Genomic DNA, 20,000 nt, shown 5'->3' on the forward strand with positions numbered 1-20,000 from the left:
AAAACTGTCTCAACGTTCACACATATTCTTGCATGCATTCACCCAGTTATACACATGCACCATATACCATACTTTTGGGTTGCTTTCTCATGCTCACCGCGTCTTTATAAGACACAACTTAACTAAGGGAAAGAGATACACGAGTTAGTAGAACAAGGATTGAAGGCAATTGACAGAACAACACTGCCGGGAAAATTCAAATGTTGGATACTGCAATTTGGACTGTACCCAAGGATAATGTGGCCATTGCAAATGTACGAAATAGCCTTGAGTAGAGTAGAAAGGATAGAACAAAGATGCAGTGTGTTTATCAGGAAATAGCTTGGTCTGCCGAAACCACTCAATACAACTGCACTATATGGAAAACCCGTGCTGCAACTTCCAATAGCATCGATCACCCAGGAATATAAAGCAGGAAAGGCGAGGACAGTAATGATGCTAAGGTATTCAAAAGATCAGAGCATCCGAGAAAACCCTCCAAAGGTACGAACAGGGAGGAAATGGAATGCGGAAGAGGCAGTAAACAGGGCGATCGGAATACTAAAACATGCCGATATAGTTGGAGCAACGCAAGAAGCAAGAGCCGGCCTAGGGACGAGCAGTTTCAGGCCATTTTGCAAGAGCAGTGTAAAAGAGATGAAAGAGGCAGTGGTACACGAAGTGAGACAGGAGGAAGAAGAAAGGCGGAATGTACATTTGGTGCAATGCAGTCAACAGGGGCAGTGCCTGAGATGGGAGGAAAACGTGGTCAGTCGCAGAATCTCATGGAAGGAACTTTGGGCTTGGGAACAAGCAAGAACAGCCTTCCTGATCAAGTCTACCTTCGACGTTCTACCCTCACCGGCGAACTTAGTTCGATGGAACATAAAAACAACCGATGAATGTGGATGCGGGGAGAAAGTGACGGTGAGACACGTTCTGTCAAACTGCAGACTAGCACTGGAAAGGTATACATGGCGCCATAATCAAGTCCTTGGCGTCATAAGTGCATCACTCAAGGAGAAGATCGAGGGATACAACAGAGGAGAGTACCCCAAAGTGGAAAAGCGCAGGAAAATATACTTCCAGAAGGAGGAAAAAGGACATAAGATCAGGCCTCCAAATAAAATATATGAGATAGACGAAAGATGGAAGGGATACTGGGAGCTGGCCACGGATTTGGGAAGTCTAGCAATTTTTCCACTTATAAAAACAACAAAAAGACCAGACTTAGTCATATGGGACACAGAACAGAGAATAGGGATCTTGCTAGAACTGACAGTACCATGGGAAGAAAACATCGACAATGCAGAGAAACGAAAGGAGAAGAGAGATGAAAAACTAATCGAAGAGTGTAGAGAACAGGGATGGACTGTCGAGTACTACCATCTGGTAGTGGGGGCTAGAGGCTTCATTGAAAGAAAAATGACAACGCTATTCAAGAGAAGATTTGCGTTTTCAAACTCGGAACTTAGAAAACTGATAAGGAGGATACAGGAGGCTGTCGAAAAAGCCAGCTTCTATATATGGCTGAAGCGGGAAGACCGAATATGGCTTGAAAGTCATAACAAGTCTAGGTGAGACAGGCTGACACTGAAGTGGCTTCGCGCCCTCCATTGTCAGTTAAAGTTCAGACAGTGTCATGTGACAACTTGCTGGTGCTGCCTACTGGACCCTAGCAGCAGATATAAAAAGGGGAACTTGACACGACGATCAGTCGGACGCTGACACTTGTTGATGCTGCATCGAAGAGGCCAGGGAATAGAAGAAAGAAGACATGCACCCAACACCAGAGCTGAAGACACCTCCGAAAGGAGGGGCCCCGCCACGTCAAAACGGTAGAGGAGTAGGGGCCTAAACCGGACGTGGTTCCTCCTGATGATGTCTTGAGCTAACTGGATCCTAATTCACCAAGGGAAGGTATGTCAGAAGAAAGTAATTCAACAACGCAGGTTGATGAACCGTAAGACGTGTGGCCAAAACCTCCTGGAAAATAACCATAGCGAGGGACATTCCACAGTTGAATTAGAACAGTCACAAACAGTGAAAGAAGACATGCACCGAACACCAGAGCTGAAGACACCTCCGAAAGGGGGTGGCCCCGCCACGTCAAAACGGTAGAGGAGTAGGGGCCGAAACCGGACGTGGTTCCTCCTGATGATGTCTTCAGCTAACTGGATCCTATAAAGGAGCTGTTGTGATAGCAGACCACGAAACATGGTTGAAATTCCTTCCTATCAGACCCCTGCATGGTCACGTTAGAAATAGAAAGTTGCCTGTCTCTTGCAACGCGCCAGCATGTCACTGTCGTTTTTTTCCACGCGGATGCACACGCACTCTGCATCAGTCACGCTCTGACTGGCATTTTCTGCATTCTGCGCACGCAATACGACACTGCTGTTCGGACTCACTTGAATAAATCCTGTTCTCCATGCATTTCCTTGGATTCTGTTTCCCGAGATGCACAATTTTCTCTATCTCTATATTGCATGCACACACATACGTTACAGAAGTTTGAACGTTGATCTTTCACTTTGGACCTGAAATATTTCATTTATTCCATTCTGTTTTCGTCAGTTTCTGACATTTTATGATGTTGACATCTTTGCTATTTTCATTATTGTATACCTTTACCGCTGCCTAAGGGGTTTATAGCTGTAGCTAAATAGTTGAATGAATACCCTTGCAAGAAAGATTATAGATTAACCTCTGTTTCTAAGTTTCTCGAAGCATCTGTGTCATGAGACGTGATTCTTAATTATTCAAGAAGCTTAGCGTTTCTCTTGGAAGCTTCTAGAATGTCTGGTGTTCCATTAATAAAAACAGCTTGCTAACCCTGCTCTTCGCTTCTTAGTCGATTGGACTTAGAGCCATTCACAGCGTTGCTATGTCCGTCTATTTCTCTACACCACATGACTGAAAACCACCACTAGCTGTTATTTCAACATTTTCTATCTCTGAACATTGTTGCATAGATTACTTCATTCAACTAGATTCTACATTTTGATTCAATGTATCATCATCGACCAGTAAATAAAATATATTTTTATGTAGTAAATATATAGTTCTTGAATTTATTCTTCATCTCTATTTGAACTCTTGTACTACTATACGCGCAGTCACATCGACAAATTGTACTGACTTTATATAACAATTATATATATATATATATATATATATATATATATATATATATATATATATGAATATATATAAATATGAATATATATAAATATATATATAAATATGAATATATATATATATATATGTTAAGTAAAATAATATAACAAGGCCAAGACAATTTGATATCCTTAGGATATTTATAAATATTTATAAATGTCCTAGGAATATCAAATTGCCTTGGCCATGTTATCTTATTTTATTTAACATATACACGCTCACACACCTGCCTTAGACATCTCACTCATGCTATTATTGAACCGAGAGCTTAACAGCGCTCCTTCCGTAGCACTTACATAGCCTTACCTATTTTGTATATATATATATATATATATATATATATATTTATCGATAGATAGATAGATAGATAGATAGATAGATAGATAGATAGATAGATATTAGTTTCAACTCGTGAGATGCGGCCATGCCGGGGCACCGCCCTTAGATTTGCAGTAATTTCACTCTTTGAAACCTCCTCTCATTTAGCATTTTGTGAATGAGGCAATTTGATATCGCTGCCATCCACTGTATTTCCTGCCGCGAGGTGGCTTCATCCGGAATACAAATATATTGGGACAAAAGTATATAGTATCTGCTTGAGTCACCAAAGCAAAACCTTGCTATAATACCGAGCACTTGAGCACTGAGCACTGCCAAAAATTGATTGAGCCGATTGCTTAAAGCATATAAAAATCCTCTGACACTCTCTGAAAGTACAAGACTCTTACGGATTCGTGCTATTTTTGTTGTTATGATTTCATTGGTGTTGTATAGGCAGCTTCTCTTTAATACGATGGACTCGCTGCCAGTAATTTGAGAGGTGTTCATTCAGGCGGATAATTTGTACCCAGAAAACAATAAAGTTAGACGCTCAAACAATTCCACCTAAAACGGTATATATTTATCGTTCCCGATAAGGTGAATAGCAAAATGAACTCAGTACAGTTTGAACACAAAGGACAGTTACTCGGATCAAAAGCGATACTGAATTCTTTCCTTCGCTGTTCTAATGATTCTGCGAGTTACATATAATATATTATGCCAGTGGGACTCCGTGGAAATTCCACAGAACAAAAAAGATTAAGAGAAACTATTTAAGAAAGAAAGGATGATCTGTATTTTTATAGCATTCATAGTTTAACTTTCTCTAAATATTCTTGACATTTGTCTACATTCATTTCGTCACGTCTCCGTCGGTGTTGTCTTTTTCTTTTTTTATTGTATCTTCTCGCTGTTCCTCTCTGATCCGTGTTCTGTATCTGTGCATCCTTTCTCGGGCAGCTTGCAGTTGTGTTTTTGTGAATCCAGAGTTTAGACTAGATTTAACCTTATAATCAAATATACATTTTTTACGCGATCAGACGACAAATAATTGCACTCATGCATATGCAATGGTCGCTGTAAAAAATTTGTTCATTAGAAAAAAAAATTCCATGTTAGTTATATGCAAAAATAGTCAGTAGTAAAAAGTACTGAGGTAAATACCGGCGAAAAAAAGCGATTAACGCCAAAATCATCTTTGACTCCAAATATCAATCTTCTTTCAAACGAAAACTATACTTAAATTTCACTTTTCGGTCCTCGATAAAATGAGGCGGCCTTCTGCCAAAATTGGAAACTATTACTGCAAAATATTTGACTCAATTCAGTATTTAGGTATCTTGCAAAGATCTACCTCATATAATACACTATATTGTAATAAATATATAATTGTAATAAATATATATTATAATAAATATTCACATACTGCGGCGTCAACATTTACTCTCTCGCGGCTACTTCTTTGTCACTAATTCAGTTTTTTACCAAATTTGATGATGTTTATACATTTTTACATTGTTCACCTCCTAAACTACATTTTGAGCTACAAAATTTGAAATTCGGTTCAGTAGAAAAAAAGATGAGATTTCAAATATCTAAGGGCAAAAATGTCAGAATAATGCCTGAAATCAACTTCAGAGATACACACGCGACGCTGTATACATACGTTTGTAAATACACACAAATCTCACCACACACACAAATGGACACACACACACACGCACACACACACAAACAATGCACATACACACAGAAGTAACTTTTAAAAGCCCTTGAAGGGAAACGAAGGTGAGCGTAACGAACACGTAGCTTTAAGGAAAGAGCGGGGTAAGTTGACAACATTTAATGACAAGTAGACTCTTTCCTGCTGTCCATCATAAATAATCACTCACACATAGACACACACATGCATACATACATACATACATACATACATACATTCATACATACATTCATACATACATACATACATACTTATTGCAGAAAAATGCTACTAAGGTTTAAAGTTTAATCATTTTCACTTAATCAGAGAACAGGATTTAGAAGCTGGCAGCTTCTGCATGGAAGATATCTATCACGAAATGAAAACAAAATCATTATACGAGGAGGAAATTTTACTAAAGAAACGAAAGCAACGCATTATGACGACCAAAGTTGTAAGAACTTCTGAAGTTTTAATAAGTTTTTCGTTTGCTTTTAAATTTGAATGCAATATTAAGAGTAGCAGAACTTAGATTATTATTTCTTAGGGTAAATTGACAAGGTTTTTGCTTTCAGATAGTATGAGAGGATTTTCAGAGTAGCAAGATTCAATTTTATTATTTTCAGGAAAGTTGACAAAAACAGGAGCTAAATTGCAGGCTTTATTTTGTATGAATTTTGACGAACAAACTAACTTGGCCCTAACATGAGCAGGTGGCTCGTTCTGCCTTACGATGGATGCATGGCTATTTTTGCATTCTAAAAAAAATTCATATTAGCCATGGCTTTACTATTCATATGATCGGATTCTCTTCTTACTATATGGTTCATATATTCTCATACTACTTCTTGCTAGCTCTTCTTACTATATATAGATATAGCTCATTTATTTCTTGGTTTTATAATAAAATTAGTATTACAGTAATATTCACTATTATGAAGAAACGTATTTTTCATAATGAATTTTTGCACTTTATTTTTGGCGCTTTAGTATTATGCACTTTGTTTCAATATAAAAAATTTATATCCAGTGAAGATATAGGATTTAATATTTTTTACAATTATAATTACATTTATCATTATTCTAAAAAATTATTAATTTTAAAGGAAATTAATATACAGGCAGGTTTCATTTAATTCAAATATTTTTTAATGAAAGAATATTTATTAATTTTATTGCATTGGCTGGAAAAAAGTGGATTACAATGAAAATTGCGAACACATGCATGTTAATATTCTTAAGTTATTATACCTAGAAAAGTGCAGGGCAAGATTTCTGCAGTAGAATTTGCCTAATACGTCACCTCTAAAGGAAACTAAAATGTATTTAAAATTTAAATTCTACTGTACCGAGAATAACATTTTAAAAATTAAAATACATTATATTAGGTAAATTTAAGACAATTTATTTTATTTATTAAGAGAATTAAAAAACAACTAAATCGTTAAAAATATAGTACAAAGATAATCAAAAATAAATTTAAACAAAAACAGTTTTTTAAATCATGGCTTTTCAAAATATAGTCATTTTGTTTAGTTGTATCAAATACAAACAATAAAATATAAAGTTGTAAATAATATGATTTTTTTCACTTGAATTGAAATCCCATAACAAAAAAAAACAACATAGAATGGTCATTAAATGGTTTCAAATCAACCATATGATCAGTTAATTCTTCCACATTAAAAAAAAAATAATCTGACAAATAAATCATAAGTAAAATTTATTAGTTAGCATTAATACAGTAGAATTAGTCTAATACGTCTTTGGCTAATTGGTTACTTCACCTAATTTGTCACTTCCAGTTGTCTTCTTGGGATGGCTAATTAAGCGAATTCTACTGTATTTTTTAAAATTGATTTTATTTTATTTAATTTTTAAAATATTGCTTTTTACGAAATCTAAGCCGATGGACTTAAATACAAACTTAAATAATTTGGCTTCAGTAATGTTTTTCTGAAAATAATAATAATTACTGGGGCTGTACATAACAAGAGTTTCTAAAGAAGCCCATTGGCTTAAAATCGGATGGGCTTATTTTTGGAAAAAACCTAGTTATGTTTTTATAATTTTTGTTTCAATAAAATATAGCAAATTTCAAAAATGTTATTTTCGGCTGCAATATTTTAAGTACAGTAGAATTCTAATTTTAAGTGCTTTTTAGTTTCCTTTAGAGGTGACAAATTAGGCAAATTCTACTGTAGAAATCTTGTTCCTGTACTTTTCTAGGTGTAATAACTTAAGAATATTAACATGCATGCGCTCGCATTTTTCATTGTAATCATTCAACTACGGTAGTAGTTGAATAATATTCTTCAGGCCGCAATTTACTCACACACAGCATCTTTCAGAGCTGGTCGCTAATATGATTCTTAACCAAATTGAAAAGTGTTAACATTTATAAAGAGGACTGGTCACTAACTACATTTGAGCATAAAGCAATTGAGATTTGATCCAGTAGAAAAAAAGTTTACATTAAAATTTGTAGCAATGTTATAGGAGAGTACGTAATGCCACTAATCATGTTTAGATCTAAATTTTGTTTTTATTTTAAAAACAAAATATATTTATCTTAGCTTCAATGATAGAATAAAAGAAAGCATGAGGAATTTCATAGTTTCGGTCCCATGCAAGAAAAAATTGTATAAAAAAGTTGTGAGGTAAAATATCCTCTTCTACTCTAGGCACAAGGCCTGAAATTTTGTGGGTCGGGGCTAGTCGATTAGATCGACCCCGGTACACAAATGGTACTTAGTTTATCGACTCCAAAAGGATGAAAGGCAAAATCAATCACGGCGTAATTTGAACTCAGAACGTAGGGACGGGCGAAATACCGCTCAGCATTTCGTCCAGAGCATTAACGATGAAAAAAATATAAGTAAGGCAAAAAATTCGATTTAAGTATAATTAACTTTATATTTTAATATCAAGCTATATTTTAATTGAGCTTAAATGAGAGAGCTCAATTCAAGGAATTTCATAGTATCAATCTCAAGCAATGAGTTTTTAAATGAAAAAAGTTATGAGTATTTGTTTCTCAAATCTGAGCGTGATAATATAGTTCTATAATTTCTCTATAGGGGTACTTTTAATATACGTAAACGGCATCATTGAAGTACGGAAAAAATTATCAACGACACCGCTACCTGACATATTTCATTATTATTTAGTATAATGGAAAAGTACAATGGAAAAGACATGGATAACATGGAAATATGCGAGCAAGAGAATTAATATTTTTAAGATTACAAACCTGGAAAATTACAAGCTATTACACTTGAAAGTTCAGGACATATTACATCTGATAAAGTACAGATGTAGCAAATTTTTACTTAAAATATTGCAGCTAAGGATAAAATTTGAATATTAAAAATTATTTGATTTTAATTTACAAAGTAATATTATAATTAAAAATGGTACCATCATTTTGTTAAAATATTGACATACTAGAAAACTTAAAGAATAAGCGCCAGAGGTACTAATATAGCTAAAGTTTTATGCAAAGTAGAATAGTATATATGGTAGGCAAATTCATGTAAAAATAGGCATTAGGCCAAGACTAAAAAAATGTGAAGACTTGACAATAACTTAAGCAAATTTTACTGTGAATTTGTTGTTATTGGTAGGTTTTACTGTAATACATAACTAATTTTTGTATTATTCTTTTTATTGTACTAACTAATTATGTACTACTATTATTTTTTAATAAGCTATTTTCAAATTGCCAATTAATAAATAACACTGGTCAACACGATGTTTGGTGCCAAGAGACAAAACATGTTTTTTTTAGCTAATTTGATGGTGCTGATTCTGAAAATGACCTTAGTTTTTCATGGTTAGCTACCGTTTTTGCTGTACTGAAATTGCTCATTTTTGGAAAAAAGATCAATTTACGATCTTGGCTGATCGTAAAATATAGTTTAAAAAGGTAGTAGAGACCCATGAATTTTCAGGTAGGTCGAGCAATTTATGTCAGCCACCTGAAATAAACTATTTTTATAAGAAAAAAGTGTTTATAAGTCAAAACCTTTAAAATAGAAGTACCGAATTTTCCCAATTCATTGCCAAAATTCAAATTAACTGACAAGCTTTATCAGTAGTACACTTCAGTAAACCTGATAATTAAGGTGACATAAAAAAAAATGAAGCCCTAAAATCCTCTGAATGATATTCATAAATCTATCCAATCACTCTTATCCCTTCAATAGGGAAGGATACCAAGCACATTGAGAGCTTTTGTTTTCACAGTTGGAAAAATGCTCCAACGAGTCTTCCCGTAGGATATTAGGAAAGATCAAATTACATAAATGTGAACACGCAAAGTGTAATGTAAACGCTCAACCAACTCATGTTCTTTTTTAATCATAGAGATAGATATCAAATGACATGGCTTCAACGATAGGATGCAAAAATGATCCCAACTTATTCTGCTATACAAGCGGCGAGTTCACACCGAAAGCCAACAGGAATCCGATATCTGACTTTTACAAGAAAGCCTATCGTGCTTACTTTCACGTCGAGCTTGGTGATCAGGACAAATCATGGGCCCCTCACATTGTTTGCAAGACATGTTTGGAACACATAAAACAGTGGACTTCAGGTACCTGAAAATCGCTGAGATTCACTATTCCTATGATCTGGCGTGAGCCAAAGAGCCACTCTGATGAATGTTACTTCTGCTCAGTCAGTGTTGCGGGACTGAACCAAAGGAAACGCAGATCTATCGACTATCCCAGTCTTCATTCCGTTATTGGACCATTGGACCAGTGCCGCATTCAGATGGTTTGCCAATCCCAGTTTTTCACGAAAATTTGTTGACGAGTCCGATACTGATGTAAATAAGAGATACAGCGAAAACGATCTTGACTATGTTTTCGACTAAGTTAAATAGCATTGAACATGACAGACAATCAAGAAAGAGAAAATTTTTACCATAGCTAATATGTTCACGAAGGTTTTATTTCTGCCGTTAGTTTATTTAATGATTTGATGAAAATACTTGTTGGTCTTGGTATATTCAGTCGTACTTTGAGAAATATTGCCATCGATCGATATCAAATATACAGAAAACAAATGAAAAAAATGCTTTGTTCCCCCAAAATGAGGCATTTCTGCTCAGCAAAAACGGTAGCTAAGCAAGAAAAAGTAAGGTCATTTTCAGATTCAGCGCCCTTAAATTAGCTAAAAAAAAGTTGATTGGTGTCTCGACACCATTTCAAAAAGATCTTTTTGTTGACCAGTGTAATTAAAATAATGAATTTTTTTAAAGTGCAAAAAAATATTGAGTTATATTTTTATTTTTAATAAAAGTAACAAGTAATAACAAATAGAAGTAATAATTTGTAATCAAATTTTTATATTTAATTAAAGCTAATATTTTCTAAATCTAAATATTTTATTTGAAATTTTATCCCTAGCTGCAATATTAAAATTTTTTCTTGTTCTGTACTTTACCAGATGTAATAACTTGCCCTGAACTTTGCCAAGTGTAATAACTTGTCCTGTAATTTTCCAGGTCTATAATCCTAAGAATATTATTTCTCTTGTAGACGTTATTTTCTTTCAGTTGACACATTTAAGCCTTTAGTAATATTGATAAAACGAATAGAGTGAACTGGCTGTACTGCATGTTCACCGCACACTTTTAATCAATTTTAATAAATAAATTATTAAATAAATAAATAAATAAAAAGTCTTGCAAATGGAGACCAACAACAGTCTCTTTGCAGTCTGTTTGATCATTTGATTCGTTACATTTGATACGTTACATTTGATTTATTACATTCACTACTGTGTTCACCAGCGACCAACTAAGTCCATACTCCCTCCAATTGTACTCATTCTTTACACCCGTTTCTCTACTTATTGTCATTCATTCCATGTGATGCTTCTAAGAACACGTATCACAAGCAATACTTGAGACCCTCATTTCATGGTTTCCCTCATTCGAATCCCTACTAGCTCATACTCTTTCTTACAGGTGTCGACTTGCAAGAGTGGATGCTTAATGTCATCAGCCTAAATTTAATCAAGAAGCCAAAATGTATCATGGCTACAGTTTCTTACTTCTGAGTGAAAACTTAAACGATGAAAGTTTTGTTTCTTATTCTAGGACTAGAATACACAATGAGAACTACATGGTTCCGGGTTCAGTCCTAATGCCTGGCACCTTGGACAAGTATTTTCTATAGACCCGGAATGACCAAAGCCTCGGGAGTGGATTTGGTAGACGGAAAGTTAAAGACCGTTGTATATATCTCTATGTGTGTGTAAGTGTCTTTGTGTCTGCTTGTCTCACTCAACACCGATTGACTATCGGCGTTGGTGTGTTTACGTCCAGTAAATAAGTACTTCGCCAAAATACGCCGATAGAATAAGTACCAAGTTTCAAAAAAAAAAAAAAAGTAGAAAAGATTTGGGATCGATTCCTTTGACTAAAAATTCTTCAAGGCGGTGCCCCAGCATGGCCCTAATCTAATGACTGAAATAAGTAAATAATTTTAGCAAGCATAGCAAAACAAAAGTGCCCATGCTACTCTTGGCCTTTTGTCGTACAGCTTAGTTACGGGGACGTAAACACATCAACAACGGTTGTCAAGCGATAGCGGGGTGACGCGGACACAAGCACATGAATACATACATACATATGTGTGTGTGTGTGCATATATATATATATATATATATATATATATATATATACACACACACATATATATATATGTCGAGTTCCAGATTATGATTGCAATTTCGGCTGGTTATACTCAAGATTGCTCCAATCTGGCCAGCTCCAAGGAAAAGCTAAGCTAAGACTATCAGTTTCCTAGGAAGAAAGCAGCGAATGTATACGAAAACAAGGACGGAAAAACGGAGAATATTACACAAATACCAAAAAAAAAAACAGGACATAACAGTAGGTGTCTTTCGACTAAGGACGAATTAAATTAAACTGGCGTGTGTGGAAATAAAGCCTTAAAGCAGGGATACAATATTTCACAGGCACAGAGAGGATTAGAGCAATTTCGAGTATAACCAGCCGAAATTGCAAAGATAATCTGGATCTCGACTGAGGAAAGAAAACACAGAATGACCCGCCCTTGTTTTCTTTTTATCATCTATCTGGATGTTTTGTTGTCCATTTTTTGTATCACCTAACAGTCTGGATGTTTTGCGTTCTTGTCGCATTTTGTATTTTATATATGTATATATATATATATATATATATATATATATATATATATATATATATATATATATATATATATATATATATATATATATATATATAGTGAAGTATATTTGCCATTTAAATGTGGCTGACCCCTAAGGGTGGATGTTACTGTTGCTTTTAGCCCCAGGAGAACATCTCCTCCAGCTGGCTTATCGACACATATCTGTGTCCTGTCTATTTTTGCCAAGGGAAGTTATCCTTCCCATCTTGATCTGCGATACGTACGGACCCGAGTTTCAGGGTTATTTCCCTTCTTCAGCGTACGATAATCGCCGACCTTTGATGAGAATGACAATCCCTTGGCAATATATAAGTCTTTTTCCAGTGAAGTTATTCACTGATATCGAAAAAGTGAAAACAAGCAATGTTAAATCTCTGAACGAGGTGTTAACAGTAACTGCACGATAAAGTGAAGTATATTTGCCATTTAAATGTGGCTGACCCCTAAGGGTGGATGTTACTGTTGCTTTTAGCCCCAGGAGAACATCTCCTCCAGCTGGCTTATCGACACATATCTGTGTCCTGTCTTTATCGTGCAGTTACTGTTAACACCTCGTTCAGAGATTTAACATTGCTTGTTTTCACTTTTTCGATATCAGTGAATAACTTCACTGGAAAAAGACATATATTGCCAAGGGATTGTCATTCTCATCAAAGGTCGGCGATTATCGTACGCTGAAGAAGGGAAATAACCCTGAAACTCGGGTCCGTACGTATCGCAGATCAAGATGGGAAGGATAACTTCCCTTGGCAAAAATAGACAGGACACAGATATGTGTCGATAAGCCAGCTGGAGGAGATGTTCTCCTGGGGCTAAAAGCAACAGTAACATCCACCCTTAGGGGTCAGCCACATTTAAATGGCAAATATACTTCACTTTATCGTGCAGTTACTGTTAACACCTCGTTCAGAGATTTAACATTGCTTATATATATATATATATAGCGGTGTACGTACACTTTGGTCTCTTATATGTATGTATAAATTTATCTAAATCTTGTACGACTCTATTCTTTCTCTCTATCGGCCCTTTCGCGCTTATTCTTTCCTTCCACTCTTCGTTCTTTCGTTCCCCCTCTCTCACATTTCCCTACCTTCTGTTCTTGCTTACTTTCCCTCCTCTTTTTTCTTCCCTGTGTCACCGTCATTTTTTCTCGCCCCTCCTTAATTCTTCTGTCCCTCTGCCTCTACCACTCTCTCTTCTCTCCCCACGTGACAGATGCTCGGCCAAGCTTAATATTTCTTTCTTGGTTCGGCTTTCGTTCGTGCAACATCTATATTCCTGCCTGTGCCTGTGAATCCTTGTGTCCCTGCCGTAAGGCTTTATTTCCACACACGACAGTTTAATTCAATTCGTCCTTAATCGGAAGACACCTGTTGTTATGTCCTGTTATTTGTATTTGTGTAATATTCTCCGTTTTTTCCGTCCCTGTTTTCGTATACATCCGCTGCTTTCTTCCAAGGAATCTAATGCTCTTAGCTTACTTTTTCCTTGGGGTTGGCCCGATTGGAGCAATCTCGAGTATAACCAGCCGAAATTGCAAAGATAATCTGGAACTCGACTGACGAAAGAAAACTCCGAATGACTCGTCCTTGTTTTCTTTGTATTGTCTATCTGGATGTTTTGTTGTCCCTTTTTTGTATCACCTAACTGTCTGGATGTTTTGCGCTCTTGTCCCATTTTGTATTTTATATATATATATATATATATATATATATATATATATATATATATATATATATATATATATACATATATATATATATATACATATATATATATATATATATATATATATATATATATATATATATATATATATATATATATATATATATATATATATATATATGAATATATATATAGCGGCGTACGAACACTTTGGTCTCTCTCTCTCTCTCTCTCTGTCTCTCTCTCTCTCTCTCTCTCTCTATATATATATATATATATATACGCGCAGGTGTCGCTCTGTAGTAATTTAAATATAATTACAAGAAGCTTGCTTCACAACCACATTGTTCCATGTTCAGTCCTACTGCTTGGCACCTTGTGTGAGTTGCATCTACTATAGCCTCGGGCCGGCCAAAGCCATGTAAGTGGATTTGGTAGACAGAAACTGGAAGAAGCCCGTCATATATATATGTGTGTGTATATATGTATATATATACATATATATATATATATATATATATATATATATATATATATATATATATATATATATATATATATATATATATATATATATATATATGTATATATATATATATATATATATATGTATGAATGTATGGATTCATGTATGTATACAGTGGTGGACTGGCCATGTTGCCAGTTTGCCCGATGGTAAGTGGGCCCCTGTGCCACTAGAATCCATATATGGAGGCCCATGTTAGTATCTAAGGTGCCCATCCTCTCAAGTTTGAGAATTTTTTATTAACTTCTAGAAAATGCTCTAATTATTTCAGCCTGACTGTATTTGTAGACAGTTGGAAAGAATACTTTTAACAAAAAAAAAAAAATAGCGTTGTAGTTGCAGTTGTGCTCCCTTAGTCTCCTGACAACCAATGTTGGTGTGTTTACGTCCCTGTAATCTAACGGCTCGGCAAAACAGACCGATAAAATAAGTACTAGGCTTATAAAGAATAAGTCCTGGGGACGATTTGTTCGACTAATGCGGTGCTCCAGCATAGCCGCAGTCAAATGACTGAAAGAAGTAAAAGAATAAATATACGAGGGGCTTCTTTCAGTTTCCGTCTACCAAATCCACTCACAGGGCTTTGCTCGGAGCGAGGCTATAGTACAAGACACATGCTCAAGATGTCACGCAGTGGGACTGAACTCGGAGCCATATGGTTGGAAAACAAGTTTCTTACCACACATCCACGTGTATTATGTGTGCATCTATGTGTGCGTTTTTTGTACTTGTTATTGCCCTTCATCGCTGCTGGACAATGTGTGCTGGAGCTTTTACTTATCAGTAACATAGCGGTTCGGCAAAAGTAAAGTGATTAAATAATTGAATTATTCTGTATTTCTTCGAGTTATTAGGATGAAAGATATAAGGAAGACTTTACAGTCAATAGAATTACATAATTACTTTCATTGTTTATCTGGCTATGTTCGAATCTACCCACGGACAGACGGATCATAGAATTACGCAAAGCACCGACACTTTGACGTGAAAACAAGAAATGAAATTATCCTTGCAGCGACCAGTTTCGCAATCATCTGGGACATATCTGCCCTGTCCGATATGTGGACCAAGGCGAATCGTCCAGATATAATTATACCGTACAACAAAATTTTAATTTTGTTTTTCTTTGGCTCTTTTTGTTTTTGCTTCTCTATAGAAATCAAAGGATATGACCACAATTTCCTTAAAACTTTGCTTTTGTGACCCTCACACCAGTGTTTTGAAACTAACCTAGTTTTCGTTACATTTCAGACAGATTCTGCGCTGAGGTGCTGAAGCAGAAATATTGTTATAGTAAATATTCTGCTCAATACAGATTTGTTTGTCAGTTGCTTGACTTTATCATCTTGTGGCTGACATTATGTGCATCTCTGATCAGGATCAGCAGCAGTGGGGAAGCCTAATAGCCATGTATTGAGAAGAATTCTTTGCGGTTTGAATAAATGTAACAAGACCAAAGTTTGAAAGAAATATTAACCATTTTTAATATTTTCTAGGGGTAAGCAAATAGCAAATAACAGTTGCTACCCAATGACAAAAATCGTGTTGTAGAGAGTTACCAAGAAAAATACCGAATCTGGGAGCAGCGACCGATAGTGTCGCTGCATTTGTGGCAGCAGCAGCAATAGCACCAGCGAAGGCTGTGGCAGTAGCGGCAGCAGTCCTTGTTTACATTCCTGTCATTTGCCTTACTGAGGCCCATTTTTATGGTTGCTTCTCCTCTCTTTCGGTTTTCCACTTCTGGGTAGAAGACACACGGATGATTATTACTGCCGCATTTGTTGCAAATAGGTCTTCTTTTCTGCACCACAAGTTTCACTGTGTTTCTTTCATTTTCCACAATGATGTACCAATCAGGAATAATCATGTACCCTTATAAGAGGAGTCATTAAGGCCTGGAGGTCGATGCAGTGTACCTCCACATGATCATATTTCATCACAATTTACTCCTGATCACATGTACATCTAATAATGTTGAACAGTTTTAACAATGCACCAAAGATCGTACCAATTAGTTAGTACCAAGAATCTCCGGTCTCGAGCATGGGATTTCTTATCTCCATGTACTACAGTAGTGGTTGATGGGCAAGCGTGTAGCGCATATGAGCTACTTGCCTCAATATGATTTAAAGCCATGGTATATGTATCCATATACACAACCATAGTGGAGGGGGCATCCATTCTACTTCACATCTGTGAGAGCTCTCTCTCCCCAATAACTGGTTCGAGAAGATTTCGAAACATACCTTGTTGGGATAACAAAATTATGACATTTTCCTCCTTGCTTTTTCAACAACATACCATACTGCTCCACTGCTCCACCCCTTCATCTAAAAGTTCTCTTTCTCGATACCCATTGTATCAGATTCTTTCATTTTCGAAACGCTGGGCCACACACTACACCTTCCCATGGCTTGCAATGTGAGCAAACATTATTGTGCATTCTGATTTAGTCATTTAAATTAACACCATTTTGTATTTGTGTTTTGGTGGAATTCAAACTGTAAATGTAAATGTTTGTGCTTGATTTTTTGTATGGCTAATCGATAGGTTGTCTGCTTTAAAAAAAAAAAGCAACAAAAACGAAGAATCTGTTTTCGTATTGAAAATTTCATGAGTGTTGTTTAAGTTTTTCTGCCGTTGAATCTGCGTCTACCCAAATATTGATAATATCTAAAAGAAAATGTTTCTTCATTCACCATTAGCGAATGTAGCTTTAATCGGGAGGAACTGATGTTAGCAAATGGTATCCAACCATTACCATGCCCTGAACCGTAATACTCTCCCGTTGGTGAATCCGCCATAATAGGCAAATAATTGCTTGCCATCTCGTAGCTTCCATTTTAAATCATCTCTCTTGCCTCATGACCAGCAAGAGTCCATTTCTACTGCTTCTTTCATCCTGCGCACCGCTACTTTTCGCTCTTTTTCTCTTATTCTAATGTAAGCATCTTCAAAACCGACTAGGTAGGAAAAGCCCTAAAATGAGTCTCGACTGGGAATAACTAAGATTGCCATATCTGCTCCCTGTAATACTGAAAAAGTATTTGAAAAATTGATGTGTTGATGAAGCTTGTAGTCAATAGCTTCTGCTACTAGTTGTGATTTCGAAACATAAATGACAAAAATAATCGAAGATAAACCTCTTTTGTTCTCCAGAAATGGGGGCGGGGTGGATCTTTAAATAATCCGGAACTTTATATTAGTATTCCAACGCGAAAACTGGAACAAAGATATCTATTCTCCATTAGATGGTTAGGGGAAATTATCACATTCGAAAAGGACACACTGAACACAGATGCGTTCATATAATAATAATAATAATAATAATAATAATAATAATAATAATAATAATAATAATAATAATAATAATAATAATAATAATAATAATAATAATAATAATAATACTATGCACGGATGCAGTACCAGGCAGTGGCTCTCATAGCTTCTGATCTTAATTGATTGGAAGTGTTATCATGTACATTGTTTTGTTTTGGTATAAAGATGGGCTACAGCAAATATTCTGCTCAATACCACAGATTTGCTTGTCAGTTGTTTGACCGTAACCTGTTGAGCATGTCCCTTGGTAGCTAACGATATGTGCACCTCTGATCATGAGCAAAAGTAGTGGGGGAGCATCATAACCATGTGTTGAGAGGAATTCTTTGGGGTTTGAAAAATTTACCTTTGGAAACATGGATGTTTCGTTGAACATCCTTAAACAAACCGTATTCAGGGACCTTTTGAGCAGGATGGGCTACTTTCCGTGCGACTTTCTTAATAGTGAGAAATTTGTGGATTTGGAATGTTAACTCCTATTTCTAGCAAGTGGTATTTTGGTATATATATATATATATATATACATATATATATATATATATATATATATATATATATGTGTGTGTGTGTGTGTGTGTGTGTGTGTGTGTGTGTGTGTGTGTGTGTGTGTGTGTGTGTGTGTATCTTCACTTGTTTCCGTCATTAGACGTCACTTTGAAACAAAAATAAGGACCGTTTCACGAAAATGGCTGTCATTTTGGTATATGTACCACTGAAGCAATATGTATATGTGTGTATGTCATTGTCCTTGTGTTTGCTTCTTCCCACGATTGTAAACTGGTGTTGGTTTGTTTACGCCCCCGTAACTTTGCGGTTCGGCAAGAAGATATTGGAGAGAATAATCACCAGAAATTTAAAAACGAAATACTGGCGTCGATTTGTTCCACTGAAACTCTTATAGGTGATGCTCCAGCCTGGCCGTAGTCAAATGACTGAAATAAGTAAAAGATAATGAAAAAATAAAAGATATACAAACAAACGGGGCCACTCGATCTGTTAAGAATAGCAACCGAATCACCTGAAAATGTGATGCATTATAATTTGTTATTTTTTGTTCCCATGTTACTCAAACTTTTCTTTTCAAGACTAGAGTATAGTGTGTCTATCCATTCTTTTTAACTATGACAGCGTCCAGTCCTTGTGGTGGAGTGGTGGCCTCTGTGTCTCAATGAATCTAAGAGGTATACTAGCGGAGTACAAGCTTATGGTAGGGCCTCCACTCCTGGACAACTCATAATACGGAGGCCAAACTAATACATCTCTCCAAAGGTAAAAGTGAGTTTGCGTAAGGGCCAACATCTGTACCGAGATAAAAGCAAAGTAACAGAAGCATCGATAGCAATTCAAAACATAGGGGAAAAAGGCCTTCCCCCAGCGAAAGGAAGCTGCAAGGAAGGGCAAAGGTCCAACTGGAGGGAAACTGAAAAGACAGCTCAGAATCGAGACAGTGAAAAAAAAAGTTGTCGATGGACTATGATCCATAAGAAGTGAGGGTTTTAACTAAATTCCATTATTTTAAGAGAGTATGGTGTGATTTGGCTGCAACTTCTAGCATGTTGAATTACAATTAGGGACTACCTGACTACTTCGTTGGGTTGATTGTGTAAGGTATATTTTGGTGGTGGAATTCTCTTGAAGTTCAGTGTCCAGTTTAGGCCATCTCTAAAAATCTATCACTTTTTACTGACAAAATCTTTTCCTTCCTTAATTTCTTGGATTCTGAAACTCTGATGGAGTCGTTGGGTACCGTCGTGACATACATCGTATCGTGTGCGTTCAAAGGTTCTCATCCCTCTTCAAATCTGAACAAAGCAGATTTATTCCAAACAAATAGAGAAGATGAATGAGAAAATAGATAGATAAATAGAGAGAGCAAGAAAGAAGAAAGAAAGAGATAGAGGGAGAGAGAAAGAATTCTGGACTGGTATTTTGCATGTCGTGTGCGAAAAGCATAGTTGACGGAGTTTGAACTTTGAGCGTAACGAAGCGGAACATTTACTAAAAGGCGTCCTAACGATTCTGCCAAGTCGGCTGCCTTGAAGGATTATTTTAT

General features: G+C 35.9%; 1 protein-coding gene across 5 annotated transcripts in view; it reads right to left on the minus strand.

Moving 5' to 3' along the window:
- LOC106882974 (uncharacterized) overlaps window positions 1-20,000 on the minus strand; it is a 187,441-nt gene that overhangs the window by 36,072 nt on the left and 131,369 nt on the right. The window lies entirely within an intron of this gene.

This window comes from Octopus bimaculoides, chromosome 25 (assembly GCF_046866305.1).
Source record: "Octopus bimaculoides isolate indiv1 chromosome 25, ASM4686630v1, whole genome shotgun sequence".
NCBI classification, from domain to species: domain Eukaryota; kingdom Metazoa; phylum Mollusca; class Cephalopoda; order Octopoda; family Octopodidae; genus Octopus; species Octopus bimaculoides.